The sequence below is a fragment of the Pristiophorus japonicus genome, chromosome 1 (assembly GCF_044704955.1).
Source record: "Pristiophorus japonicus isolate sPriJap1 chromosome 1, sPriJap1.hap1, whole genome shotgun sequence".
In the NCBI taxonomy this organism is placed as follows: domain Eukaryota; kingdom Metazoa; phylum Chordata; class Chondrichthyes; family Pristiophoridae; genus Pristiophorus; species Pristiophorus japonicus.
The window spans coordinates 512,440,726-512,454,109 of NC_091977.1; the positions used below are offsets into that span (position 1 = coordinate 512,440,726).

Sequence of the window (13,384 nt, forward strand, 5' to 3'; positions counted from 1 at the left end):
TACAACTGTAGCAAGACTTCCCTGCTTTTATACTCCATCCCCTTTGCAATAAAGGCCAAGATTCCATTGGCCTTCCTGATCACTTGCTCTACCTGCATACTAATCTTTTGTGTTTCATGCACAAGTACCCCCAGATCCCGCTGTACTGCAGCACTTTGCAATCTTTCTCCATTTAAATAATAACTTGCTCTTTGATTTTTTTTTCTGCCAAAGTGCATGACCTCACACTTTCCAACATTATACTCCATCTGCCAAATTTTTGCTCACTCACTTAGCCTGTCTATGTCCTTCTCCGAATTAAATTCCATTTGTCACTGTTCTGCCCACCCGACCAGTAGATTGATATCCTCCTGCAGTCCATGACTTTCCTCTTCAGTATCAACTACACAGCCAATTTTAGTGTCATCTGCGAACTTCCATTATAATTTGCTTTTCTGCCATTCTATTATTTCTGCCAAAGTGGATAACCTCACATTATCCCACATGATACTTCATCTGCCATATTTTTGCCCACTCACTTAGCCTGTCTATGTCCCTTTGCAGATTTTGTGTCCTCCTCACAATTTACTTTCCCACACGTCTTTGTATCATCAGCAAACTTGGCTACATTCAACCAAGTCATTAATATAGATTGTAAATAGTTGAGGACCCAGCACCAATCCCTGCGGCACCCCACTAGTCACTGTTTGCCAATCGGAAAATGACCCATTTATCCCGACTTTCTGTTAGTTAGCTAATCCTCTATCCATGCTAATATATTGCCCCCAACTCCGTGAGCTTTTATCTTGTGCAGTAACCTCTTATGTGGCACCTTATCAAATGTCTTATAGAAATACAAATACACCACATCCACTGGTTTCCCCCTTATCCACTCTGCTTGTTACATCCTCAAAGAACTCCAGCAAATTTGTCAAACATAATTTCCCTTTCATAAAACCATGCTGACTCTGCTTGATTGAATCATGCTTTTCCAAATGTCCTGCTACTGCTTCCTTAATAATTGACTCCAGCATTTTCCCAACGACAGATGTTAGGCTAACTGGTCTATAGTTTCCTACTTTTTGTCTTCCTCCTTTTTTAAATAGGGGCGTTACATTTGTGGTTTTCCAATCTTTTGGGACCGTCCCAGAATCCAGGGAGTTTTGGTAGATTATAACCAATGTATCCACTACCTCCGCAACCACTTCTCTTAAGACCCTAGGATGTAAGGCATCAGGTCCAGGGGACTTGTCCGCCTTTAGACCCATTATTTTACCTGGTACAACTTCATTAGTGATTTTATTAAGTTCCTCCCTCCCTATAGCCCCTTGATTATCCACTATTGGAATGTTTTTAGTGTTCTACCATGAAGACCGAAACAAAATATTTGTTCAACTTCTCTGCCATTTCCCTGTTCTCCATTATTAATTCCCCAGTCTCATCCTCCAGGGGACCAACATTTACTTTAGCCACTCTTTTCCTTTTTATGTACCTGTAGAAACTCTTACTATCTGTTTTTCTGTTTCGTGCTAGTGTACTTTCAGAACCTGTCTTCCCTCTCGATCATTTTTTTAGTCGTTCTCTGCTGGCTATTAAGAATTTCTCAATCCTCTGGCCTCCCACTAGTCTTGATACCCTCCCTTATTTCCTTAGTTACCCACGGGTGGTTACCCTTTCTCTTACATTCTTTCCTTCTCATTGGGATATATTTTTGTTACAAGTTAGGAAATATCTCCTTAACGGTCTGCCACTGCTCATCAGCCGTCCCATACTTTAATCTATTTTCCCAGTCCACTTTAGCCAACTCTGCCCTCATACCTTTGTAGTCTCCTTTATTTAGGCTGAGGACACTGGTTTGAAAACCAACTTTCTCACCCTCCAACTGAATTTGAAATTCAACCATATTATGGTCACTCATTCCTGGAGGATCTTTTACTACGAGATCATTTATTAATCCTGCCTCATTACACAATACTAAATCCAAGATAGCCTACTCCCTGGTTGGTTCCGTAACCTACAAGGGAGCAAGCTATCTTTGATCTGATCCTGTGTAATGAGACAGGAATAATAAACGATCTCCTAGTAAAAGATCCTCTCGGAATGAGTGATCACAGTATGGTTGAATTTGTAATACAGATTGAGGGTGAGGAAGTAGTGTCTCAAACGAGCGTACTATGCTTAAACAAAGGGGACTACAGTGGGATGAGGGCAGAGTTGGCTAAAGTAGACTGGAAACACAGACTAAACGGTGGCACAATTGAGGAACAGTGGAGGACTCTTAAGGAACTCTTCCATAGTGCTCAACAAAAATATATTCCAGTGAAAAAGAAGGGCGGTAAGAGAAGGGATAACCAGCCATGGATAACCAAGGAAATAAAGGAGAGTATCAAATTAAAAACCAAAGCGGATAAGGTGGCCAAGGTTAGTGGGAAACTAGAAGATTGGGAAAATTTTAAACGACAGCAAAGAATGACTAAGAAAGCAATAAAGAAAGGAAAGATAGATTACGAAGGTAAACTTGCGCAAAACATAAAAACAGATAGTAAAAGCTTTTACAGATATATAAAACGGAAAAGAGTGACTAAAGTAAATGTTGGTCCCTTAGAAGATGAGAAGGGGGATTTAATAATGGGAAATGTGGAAATGGCTGAGACCTTAAACAATTATTTTGCTTCGGTCTTCACCGTGGAAGACACAAAAACCATGCCAAAAATTGCTGGTCACGGGAATGTGGGAAGGGAGGACCTTGAGATGATCACTATCACTAGGGAGGTAGTGCTGGACAGGCTAATGGGACTCAAGGTAGACAAGTCCCCTGGTCCTGATGAAATGCATCTCAGGGTATTAAAAGAGATGGCGGAAGTTATAGCAGATGCATTCGTTATAATCCACCAAAATTCTCTGGACTCTGGGGAGGTACCAGTGGATTGGAAAGCAGCTAATGTAACGCCTCTGTTTTAAAAAAAAAAAAAGAGGGCAGACAAAAGGCAGGTAACTATAGACCGGTTAGTTTAACATCTGTAGTGGGGAAAATGCTTGAAGCTATCATTAAGGAAGAAATAGCGGGACATCTGGATAGGAATAGTGCAATCAAGCAGATGCAACATGGATTCATGAAGGGGAAAACATGTTCAACTAATTTACTGGAATGCTTTGAGGATATAGAGGTGTACCGATGGATGTGGTGTATTTAGATTTCGATAAGGTGCCACACAAAAGGTTACTGCAGAAGATAAAGGTACGCGAAGTCAGTGGAAATGTATTAGCATGGATAGAGAATTGGCTGGCTAACAGAAAGCAGAGAGTCGGGATAAATGGGTCTTTTTCAGGTTGGAAATCGGTGGTTAGTGGTGTGCCACAGGGATCGGTGCTGGGACCACAACTGTTTACAATATACATAGATGACCTGGAGGAGAGGACAGAGTGTAGTGTAACAAAATTTGCAGATGACACAAAGATTAGTGGGAAAGCGGGTTGTGTAGAGGACACAGAGAGGCTGCAAAGAGATTTAGATAGATTAAGCGAATGGGCTAAGGTTTGGCAGATGATATACAATGTCGGAAAATGTGAGGTCATACACCTTGGGGAAAAAAACAGTAAAAGGGAATATTATTTGAATGGAGAGAAATTACAACATGCTGCAGTGCAGAGGGATCTGGGGGTCCTTGTGCATGAATCCCAAAAAGTTAGTTTGCAGGTACAGCAGGTAATCACGAATGGAATGTTGGCCTTCATTGCAAAAGGGATGGAGTACAAAAGCAGGGAGGTCCTACTGCAACTGTACAGGGTATTGGTGAGGCCGCATCTGGAGTACTGCGTGCAGTTTTGGTCACCTTACTTAAGGAAAGATATACTAGCCTTGGAGGGGGTACAGAGACGATTCACTAGGCTGATTCCGGAGATGAGGGGGCTACCTTATGATGATAGATTGAGTAGACTGGGTCTTTACTCGTTGGAGTTCAGAAGGATGAGGGGTGATCTTATAGAAACATTTAAAATAATGAAAGGGATAGACAAGGTAGAGGCAGAGAGGTTGTTTCCACTAGTCGGGGAGACTAGAACTAGGGGGCACAGCCTCAAAATACGGGGGGGTCAATTTAAAACCGAGTTGAGAAGGAATTCCTTCTCCCAGAGGGTTGTGAATCTGTGGAATTCTCTGCCCAGGGAAGCAGTTGAGGCTAGCTCATTGAATGTATTCAAATCACAGATAGATAGATTTTTAACCAATAAGGGAATTAAGGGTTATGGGGAGCGGGCGGGTAAGTGGAGCTGAGTCCACGGCCAGATCAGCCATGATCTTTTTAAATGGCGGAGCAGGCTCGAGGGGCTAGATGGCCTACTCCTGTTCCTAATTCTTATGTTCTTATGTACTGAAGTTGAATGTTCAGCCATGAACTCATTGAATGGCGGTGCAGGCTAGAAGGGCCGAATGGCCTACTCCTGCACCTATTTTCTATGTTTCTATGTTCCCATCCACCTGCCAAGCTACCTAGCTACGGGTATTAGCTACCTACGACATTCCCTCCCTCATGTGACCGGACAGTGTTTCCATTTCTTGTGAGAATGTTGTTACTTCTCCCGACAGTCCCGATACCTCATCACCCACCCCACTGATGATGTCCAGGAGTGATCACGTAAGGTCAATGCTCTCCACACTCATTGCCATCATCTGAACCACATCTGTTAGATCCTGCATCTCAGGAGAGTGCGCTGTCGAGCTCTTCTTCCCCTCCTCACCCTGGGTGTGGCTCGCTGCATCCCACTGGGACCTGCCGCCTTGGACAGTGAGACGCTGGGTGTGCCTCGCTGCACCCCACTGGAATCCCCAGCCTCGGATTGAGAGAAACCATGGAATGTCCCACTCAGGAAAGGGGCTGGCACCTCAATGGGCGGCACCTGCACCTCCTCCAGAGTCAGTACAACAGTGTGGACTTCATCCATCCCGTCCCCCTCACCCCCATGCTCTTGGTCTGGAAGGTGGGATTGGAAGATGTTTTCTTCTTCTGGCTCTTCCTCGTCTGAATAATCTTCTGCGTTGGCTTCAGCCTCATCAGGGTTGGCCTCAAGTTCTGCAGAATATAATAGAACAGACAAATGGTTAGCAGCAGAGGAGGGGGCATGAGTAGCCACACACAGTGCAGGCAGCAGGCTCATTTGAAGGACCACGATGAATGACAGGACATTGCTTCAACCGAAGCGTAGCTGACAGAGACATCCCCATGAACCGAAGCATGGTTAACCCGCGCAGTACTTAACATTTAGCAAAGCCAGACTGTGGAATTTACAGGACTTGCCCTCTCCCTCGAGTGTGAGCCCAGCTTGTGCAGTGGTGGTTGCTTTTCTCCAGGCAGGACCCATCAAAGCAGCGATCTTGTTTTCCAAGGGTGTGAGTGGGTGCAGATTTGCTGCACCTCCTGTTCGAGTTCTTTCCTTTTTGTTGTGTGCCACCTACTCTGAAAAGATGAAAATATAATTTTTTAGAGAGGGTGTCTTTCTGCTGAGGTGGGACTTACAGCTGGTAACATTTACATTTACAATTCCAATTCCTGTGAATAAATGAAAATATTACTTACACCAGCTACTTGACCAAGGTCCTACCACTTCTTTTTGCACTGGCCTTCAGACCTCTGGGTGGTCACCATTGCATAGTAATCTTCAAGTTGGTTTCAGCGTTTCTTCATTTCTGTTGATTATGTGACCTCTGCGGGGTTTCCAGTTCATGGTATCTGGCCTCAATTACAGTAACCAGTGCCCTCCACTTCATCCTGTGAGAAATTCTTGGTCCTTGAGCCGCGTTGCATCTTGTATTGCAGCTCTGATTTTTTCACTGAGAATTAAAGTTCTCACACACAACTGGCTCTTTAAAAATGACTGAATGCAGACCGCGAACTGTACTGGGCATGCGTGCCCCTAACAATCATGTCAAAAAACTTAATTTTTTTCCCCGCGCATGCGCAGAAAGTTCTTTTTTCGGCGCAGACATTAGGCTCCAGCCCCCCCCCCCCCCCCCCCCCCCCGAAGCAAAAGGACAGTATGTGCGGCGCCAATTTCAAAAAATAGAACGGGGAAATTTCCTAGTTATTTTTTTTGGAGTAGTCCGGGCCAAAAAAATAAGGCGTAACTCTTGCAATACGCCAAAAAACGGCATTGAGGAACATTGAGCCCATAATCTCTCCTCCTTTGTCTGTGGATTGTTTCTTTTCCTTGCGATGATGTCTATGTTAAAGGTGCTATGTAAATGCATGGGTTTGTTGTTTATGCTCTTCTCTCTGCCAGTCCAGCTCCAGATCATGTTGCTGTTGCTTTACTCCAGGAGTTGCTTCTTTTGCCAGCAAATCTTGATCTCGTGATGGTTCAAGTTGGAATTCTAAACCACGTTTTTTTTGTGCAACATGAAGACTGCTCCTGGAGTGAAGCAACATTGTTGGATAAGTGTTATAAACAGTGCATGTCAGTGCCAGAAACACAAGGCCGGAGCCCGCTTCTCTGTGAACCCTGTTGAACATCTTTGTGAACTATGGGAGGGGTAGTTGGAGGGGAAAGAATATCATTGTAAACTGGAAGGTTTGGAGGACAAGAATTGGGGAAATGGTGCAAGAGGAGAATAGTATCTGTGTGAATAGGAAGTGTGAGCTCCTTGGAAAGAGGGGAGTAACTTTTAGATCACTATTGGGAAAGTAATGATATGGTTGGTTTAATTATGAAGAAACCTAAAATGTAATTTTTGTTTAGATTAATAATTATCAATTTTAAAATGTGATGGTGTTGTAAAATTCACCAGAATTGCCATTTTTTTAGTATGGAAACAGTTCTAAATGTTCCAGTGGATCCTGCTCCTGGAGCCCTTAGAATAAAATACACTGGTTGGGGTATTTATAAGGCGTTGGAGAAATTTTGAATTTGCCATCAACATACCTAAAAGCACCAAATTCCTTGTGCTGTTTTTCAATCTCAGCAAAGCATGAGTAACCTGTTTCCAGTTTGATAAATGTACACGGGTTTTGCATTTTTATCTAGACTTTTAAGCATGGTATCCACTGTGTGGAAATATGTCGTCATAATCAGAAACTTGCTGCTTATTCGATGTTCCTTGCAACATAATCACTGTAAAAATCTGAGAAGTTATATCCCGATCCTTGCCTTACGGAGTATATTGTGAAAAAGATAGGGTAGCTATGGAAAGCAGTAAAATGTAGAGAAATATTAGTACACGATGGGCCGAAAATTACCTGTCATAATTTTTCTATGCTTTTATAGTGCACAAATATTTGGGAAATGTGGTTTAAATCAGAGTTCGCATGTCTTTACTCTCATTTCAGAGTTACAAAATCAGCAGCACCAGTGCACAGTACAGGTGGAAAATTCCATTGTTTGTATTGCTATATTCAGTTTATTTCACATGTAAAAGGCCTATAATTGATCAGATTAAATTCTGACTTTTTTAAAAAGTAAGACAAGGTTAGTACAGGTTGAACCTCCCTTATCCGGCACCCTTGGGACCTGGCCTGTTCCGAATAAGGGATATTTCCGGATAAGGGGAGGTCATGTGTTTTCAGTGTGTGTGTGCGCCGATTGGCTGGAACGACTATCAGTCAAACAGTCAGTCAATCTCAGCTCACATTGGAAACCAAACTATTCTAGTGTTCTAACATAGAAACATAGAAAATAGGTGCAGGAGTAGGCCATTCGGCCCTTCTAGCCTGCACCGCCATTCAATGAGTTCATGGCTGAACATTCAACTTCAGTACCCCATTCCTGCTTTCTCGCCATACCCCTAGTAGTAAGGACCTCATCTAACTCCTTTTTGAATATATTTAGTGAATTGGCCTCAACAACTTTCTGTGGTAGAGAATTCCACAGGTTCACCACTCTCTGGGTGAAGAAGTTCCTCCGCATCTCGGTCCTAAATGGCTTACCCCTTATCCTTAGACTGTGACCTCTGGTTCTGGACTTCCCCAACATTGGGAACATTCTTCCTGCATCTAACCTGTCTAACCCCGTCAGAATTTTAAATGTTTCTATGAGGTCCCCTCTCATTCTTCTGAACTCCAGTGAATACAAGCCCAGTTGATCCAGTCTTTCTTGATAGGTCTGTCCCGCCATCCCGGGAATCAGTCTGGTGAACCTTCGCTGCACTCCCTCAATAGCAAGAATGTCCTTCCTCAGGTTAGGAGACCAAAACTGTACACAATACTCCAGGTGTGGCTTCACCAATGCCCTGTACAACTGTAGCAACACCTCCCTGCCCCTGTACTCAAATACCCTTGTATGAAGGCCAACATGCCATTTGCTTTCTTAACCGCCTGCTGCACCTGCATGCCAACCTTCAATGACTGATGTACCATGACACCCAGGTCTCTTTGCACCTCCCCTTTTCCTAATCTGTCACCATTCAGATAATAGTCTGTCTCTCTGTTTTTACCACCAAAGTGGATAACCTCACATTTATCCACATTATACTTCATCTGCCATGCATTTGCCCACTCACCTAACCTAGGGTTAGGATATTCTCAATCTATGGAATGGTTAGCTGATCCAAAATATTAAAAAGGTAAGTACTTTGAAGACATTTTCTGAACTATTGGAATTTCCATTAGTGAGGTGTTGGTGGGCTGTCGGACATGGTCTTCACCGCACAGATCAACGACATGATCTTCACCGCACGACAACCTCAAGGGAACTGCAGGGAACAGCATCAACCCTTGTACATGACCTCACAAAGGCCTTTGACACTGTCAACCGTGAGGGACTATGGAGCATCCTCCCAGAAGTTTGTCACCCTCCTCCGCCTGCTCCACGGTGACATGCAAGCCACAATCCTGACCAACGGATCCACCACAGATCCAATCCACGTCCGGACCGGGGTCAAGCAGGGCTGTGTCATCGCACCAACGCTTTTCTCGACCTTCCTTGCTGCAATGCTTCATCTCACTCTCAACAAACTCCCCGCTGGAGTGGAACTAAAGTACAGAACCAATGGGAACCAGTTCAACCTTTGCCGCCTCCAGCCTAGATCCAAGGTCGCCCCATTCTCTGTCATCAAACTACAGTACGCGGACGGCGCTTGCGTCTGCGCACACTCGGAAGCCGAACTGCAAGCCATCGTCAACGCCTTCAACGAGGCTTAGGAAAACATGGGCCTTACACTAAACATCCGTATGACCAAGGTCCTCCACCAACCTGACCCCGCCACATAGCACAGCCCCCCGATCTTCAAAATCTACTGCGCGGTCTTGGACAACATGGACCATTTTCCATACCTCAGGAGCCTACTATCAGCAAGGGCAGACATCGATGATGAGGTCCAACACCGTCTCCAATGTGCCAGCGCAGCCTTCGGTCACCTGAGGAAGAGTATTTGAAGACCAGGACCTCAAATCTTGCACCAAGCTTATGGTCTACAGGGCAGTAGTGATACTCGCCCTCCTATATGACTCTGAAACATGGACTATATGCAGCAGACATCTCAAAGCGCTGGAGATGTACCACCAGCGATGCCTCTGCAAGATCCTGCAAATCCACTGGGAGGATAGACGCACCAATGTCAGTGTTCTTGCTCAGGCAAATATTCCCAGCATTGAAGCACTGACAACACTCGACCAGCTCTGTTGGGCGGGCCACATCGTCCACATGCCCGACATGAGACTTCCTAAGCAAGCACTCTACTAGGAATTCCGACACAGCAAGCGAGCTCCAGGTGGGCAGAAGAAACATTTCAAGGGCACCCTCAAAACCTCCTTGATAAAGTGCAACATCCTCACTGGCACCTGGGAATCCCTAGCCCAAGACCGCTCAAAGTGGAGGAAGAGTACCTCGAGTCTCGTCGCCAAGAGCATGCGGAAATAAAGCGCAGACAGCGGAAGGAGCGTGCGGCAAACCAGACTCCCCACCCACCCTTTCCTTCAATCACTGTCTGCCCCACTTGTAACAGACTGTAATTCCCGTATTGAACTGCACAGTCATCCGATAACTCACTTTTAGAGTGGACGCAAGTCTTCCTTGATTTCGAAGGACTGCCTATGATGATTTTAAGATTATTATACCAAGCGCTGGCGTCTTCCTTTGTTCCTAGATCAAATAAATTTTATCTTTTCATGTCTGCTGAGACGGAGGACAAATAATGTTGAGAATAAAATTTGGCCTTTGGTGTGTTGCATAAAAATAAATGATGTCTGCAAGAGTTATAATGCAACTTGGGATCCTGATATTTAAGTCCTCTTCAGAAAATGAAAAGGTTAGAAACAGAGATCTACCCACAGTGAATATCAAAATATAAAAAGCAAAATTACTGTTAACAGTTGGTTGGTTGTCATCACTTTTGTCAATGGCTTGCTTGAACAAATTATGCCACCACTTGGTAAAATAGTCTTAATAACAAAAATCCTCTGTTCCAATTTGACAGCGAGAAGGGCCGGTAATGCAAAAGGTCTTGCACATATCAGCTGTGGCTCAGTGGGCATCACACTCACCTCTGAATCAGAAGGTTGTGGGTTCAAGTCCCGCTCCAGGGACTTGAGCACAAACAAAATCTAGGCTGACTCTATAGTGCAGCACTGTCGTAGGTGCCCTCCTTCAGATGAGACATTGAACCGAGGCCCCGTCTGCTTTCTCAAGTGGACGTTAAAGATCCCATGGTACTATTGTGAAGAAGAGGAAGGGAGTTATCCCCGGTGTCCTAGCCAATATTTATCCCTCAATCAACATAACAAAAAAACAGATTATCTGGTCATTATTACATTGCTATTGTGGGAGCTTGCTTGTGTGCAAATTGGTTGCCACGTTTCCCACATAATAGTGACTACACTTCAAAAAGTACTTCATTGGCTGTAAAGTGCTTTGAGATGTCCGGTGGTCGTGAAATGCGATATTTCAATCCAAGTCTTTCTTGCTTTCGTTTTCTTTATCAGATGGGACATAATGAGAGAAAATCGAGAAAATAATTTATTGTGTGAGCGAGAAAGCACTTGATAACTCACAAATGATTAAATTAAAGTTGGTTGTTTTGTCATCTTCAAATGTTAGATAAATGCATCTTCATCGTTAATCTCTCATTCTTATCTGTACAGCAAACTTTCTGTTACAAAGCTAGACTGTTGGCTCTGAGAACATCAAATGCTTTTGTAGTCCCATGTATTATCTTTGTTGGTTTGGTATCATTTTACAGTTTTTTAATGAATGTTCAGAGTTTCTTCAAAATTAAGTCTGCTTCTCAAATAAATCTATGTAGAAAGTTGTGTTTTTATATTTATAATTCATGCTTACGCAATACATTGATAAAATATTTGATATATCTTTGCTGTTATCTTTTTAGTAAGCTCTAACTGGCACAGCCATAACATTGAGAATTCTAACTGAAATCTTAAAAGCCCTGGGTGTGAACTTTTACAGGAGTTCTGTGAACTCTCAGTAACTTTTGCAGAATACCGGAGGAATTATGTAAAAGGCTGCTTGCGCTGTTTCTCAAGAGCTTCTGCCAATCTTCTTTTGAAGTTGTAACAGTAGATAAGTCATTCCCCACAGAAATGACTTGCACAGATCTCTTGGGTGGAACTTTCAAGCAATAACCAAATCGTTTCATTTATAGATCTCTTTTGGTTAAGCTATTTCTAATTGAAATTCATTTTCCCCTGCTTTCACTTCCATAACACAGTTCAAGAGTAAATGGAGAGGAACATTATTTATTTCAGTGAGTGGGTGGTAAATCTATGTAACAGGCTCCCGAGGGAGATGGAAGCAGACGTGTTGATTTATTCAAATGCAAATTAGATTTATTTCAGCAAACAATATTTTGAGAAAGTATGTGAGTGATTTGAGACATGAAATAAGTGTAGCACGCTTGAGAGGTGACTTTGGTTCCCAAAGTTTTCCATCACTAAGACATTCATTGCCTCATATCTGGATCTTTTGAAGATTAATTTATAGAGACTGATTCGTCAACAACTTCATTATTGTTGAATCATGTGACTACCAGGATGGTAGAAGTCAAACAAGATTAACGGTGGTCTTCTTTCATCTAGTAATTCCTGTGTTCCTATGAACTGAAGGAATAAAAGCAAGAAAGAAATAGCAGCAACAACTTGCATTTATATAACACCTTTAATGTAATAAAACATCCCAAGGCATTTCACAGGATCAGACAAATATTTACACTGGACCAAAGAAGGAGACATTAGGACAGGTGACCAAATTCTTGGTGAAAGAGGCAGGTTCTAAGAAGCATCAAAAGGGGAGAGTTGTGAGATTTAGGGAGGGAATTTCAAAGCTTAGTGCCTGGATGGCTGAAGGTACAGCCTCGAATTGTGGGGCGAAGGCCAGAATTGGGGGAACGCAGGGATATTGGAGGGTTTTAGGGCTGGAAGAGATTACAGTGACAGTAATGAGGCCGTGGAGGGATTTGAACATGAGGATGAGAAATTTAAAATAATGGATAGGGAGCATGGGTGAACGAGACTTGACACGAGTTAGGATGTGAGCAACAAAGTTTTGAATGAGCTTAAGTTTATGGAGGGTGGAAGATGGGAGGCCAAAGAGGAGAGCATTGGATTAGTTGAGTCTAGAAGCCACAAAAGCATGGACAACGGTTTCAGCAGCAGGTGGGTTGAGACAGGAGCGGAGACTGGCAATATTATGTCGGTGGAAGTCGGCGGTTTTTGTTATGGAAGGGTTGGAAGCTCAGCTCCGGGTCAAATAGCATGGCGAGGTTGAGAACAGTCTGGTTCAGGCTCGGGGGACTCGAGAGGTAACGGTGCTGGGGAGGAAAGAGAAGTAATTGCAGGAATTCTCTGGCTACAGCTAGATAGGAATCAGGTGAGGGCAGTCCCTCTCAGCTGAACAACAGAGGAAAGGTGTTGGAGATGGATGGTGTGGTCAACACACACTTATTGATGAGATTGGAATTCTCTACCCCAGACAGCTGTGGAAGCTGAATCATTGAATATATTCAAGGCTGAGATGGACAGATTATTGAACTACAGTGAAGTCAAGGGTTAAGGGGAACACACAAGGTAGTGGAGTTGAGGCCAAGATCTGATTGAATGGCGGAGCAGGCTCGAGGGGCCATATGGCCTACACCAGCTCCTATTTCTTATGTTCTTGTGTCTAAGAGTGTGGTGAATGTAGTGATCATGAGCGGTCTCATGATCAGCTTGGATTAATCATTGACAAAATACGATTGAAATATATAAAACAAAAAGCACAAACTGCAGATGCTGAAGATTTGAAATGTAAACAGAAAATGCTGAAAGCACTCAACAGGTCTGGCAGTATCTGTGAAGTGTAGAGATGAAAGAAAGAGCTTGCATTGATTTCGTGCCTTTCACAAAATCAGGATGTCCTAAAGGCTTCGCAGTCAATCACGTGCTTTTCAAATGTAGTCATCGTTATAATGGAGGCAATTGTATTAGTC

At 43.4% G+C, this 13,384-nt stretch overlaps 1 protein-coding gene across 12 annotated transcripts in view; it reads left to right on the forward strand.

The window, feature by feature from the left end:
• LOC139277362 (focal adhesion kinase 1) overlaps window positions 1-13,384 on the forward strand; it is a 759,656-nt gene that overhangs the window by 316,513 nt on the left and 429,759 nt on the right. The window lies entirely within an intron of this gene.